The sequence below is a fragment of the Catharus ustulatus genome, chromosome 10 (assembly GCF_009819885.2).
Source record: "Catharus ustulatus isolate bCatUst1 chromosome 10, bCatUst1.pri.v2, whole genome shotgun sequence".
Classification (NCBI taxonomy): Eukaryota; Metazoa; Chordata; class Aves; order Passeriformes; family Turdidae; genus Catharus; species Catharus ustulatus.
The window spans coordinates 13,860,234-13,862,083 of NC_046230.1; positions in this window are offsets into that span (position 1 = coordinate 13,860,234).

Genomic DNA, 1,850 nt, shown 5'->3' on the forward strand with positions numbered 1-1,850 from the left:
TTTGCACAATTAATTTGGGGAAGTCTGTGGTGTGTCTCAATGCTCAAAAAAAGTGCTCTGAAAAGCTGAGGAGATCACACGTGCAAAGTCAATCTATAGAAACAAATAAGCACATTTTCATACATGCAGTCTCTGGCAGGATTGCTTAGAAATCATGAAGTGTTTTAAAACAATGCCATAATATTCTTAAATGCCAAATGTCACATTAAATATTATTCAGAATCACTTCTCTCTCCTTCCCAACCTGCCTGCAAACAAGTGGGATCTGCACAGCTTGGTTGTGGGTGCTAGGAACAGCATCAGCTGTGAGTGGAGCATTATTAACAACTGGAATTATTAACTCTGTTTCAGAAAGCTGTTCTGTGCCTCTACACATGGTCGTTTGGAAGATCTTTTGGAAAATTCATCTTGCACCTGATCCCTCCCTTTTTTAATGAACCACATCATGCTGTCAGACAATGCTGATGGACAGTATAAAGCAAGGAGAAAGTGAAATAGCACCTGAAATGACAGGCAGGGTCAAAACTTTTAGCCACCAGGAAGATTCTGATGGTACCTGGCTCCAGTTTGGTCCCCTCCTCTATTGCCAACCTTCATCAGATAATACTCCCTGCAAAATTTTAATACTGCAAAATTTAAATGCCTGCAAAATTTTAAGCCAGGGATTTTTGTGTGGTTGACATTCATTTTCAAGCTTCACAGTGTCTTGTAGGTCCTGTGAAAGAAAGAGAGATGTGGGAGTGATTTCATGCTTCCCCTGCCCTGCTGGGGTGATGTTTCTCAGTCTCCACAGGGAGGAGATGTGTGTGAAGCAAAAGGGTAAGAGGAGTTAATTATAATAATTTGGAGGGAGTTTACATTCTCCATTTCAAAGAGAAGCTCCTGCCTTTCTCAGCAGACACCTGTCCTCCAAACTAAAACAGCAACTTTTCCTTCTTTGTCCGTATATAAGCCGCACCCGATTATAAGCCGCACTTTGGGTTCGGACCAAAATTTTAGTCAAAATGGTGCGGCTTATAATCATGAAATTACTGTACATTTTCTCCCAGAGTCTCTGAGCTAAACTGAGAGAACCTGGCTGAGTTTCCTCCATATCTAACTCCACTGATGTTTGTATTAAAACCCAGCATTAAAATTGGGAGCGAGGTGGAATTACATAATTTTTTATGCTCCTTAGCATCTTTAAGAGCTAAACTTTAGACTACAAGAACTTCCCTTTTAAAGGCTTTTCTCTCTTTTCTGTGTCATCTGCAACAGACAGTGTTATCCAGGTGTTTTGCTCTGCTTTTCAATTCAGCTCTTGTGCCAGCTGGGTAGTTCATACTTAATGTTTTGTCCTACAGAGGAGTCTTTGTATTGGAAAACAAGGCGATATGCCCTGCACTCAAGATGTAGCTATCACTGCTGGGATTCTGGAGAAAATCAGGAAGCTCTGGAAACCAGCCACTCTCTCCCTGGAATTTATTTGGGATCTGTCAGTGACCTGTTGTGTGCTACCCTGCTGAACCACTGCCACAACCCTCCCCTCTTCAGAGCTCAGTTTCCTTTCTTGATCCCTTAGGAATAATCCATAATAATCCTTTGTAATCTGCAAAAGTCCACTACAAATGCAGGTTTAAGAGCTGTGAATACACAGAGTCCAGGGGTTAGGCATCTCTGTCACGAGATGCAGGACACAGCTGGTACTCCTACAAAAGTCTTGCAATAAATACCCAGTACAGACATGAAAGGCTCAAGATGCAAAAGGAGCCCCTGAATGATGTGTGTGTTTAACAGGCATGAACCTCACTACTACAGAATATGAGCCTTCACCTTACATATTTCAAAAATAAAGAGAGAGAGCCTCTGAA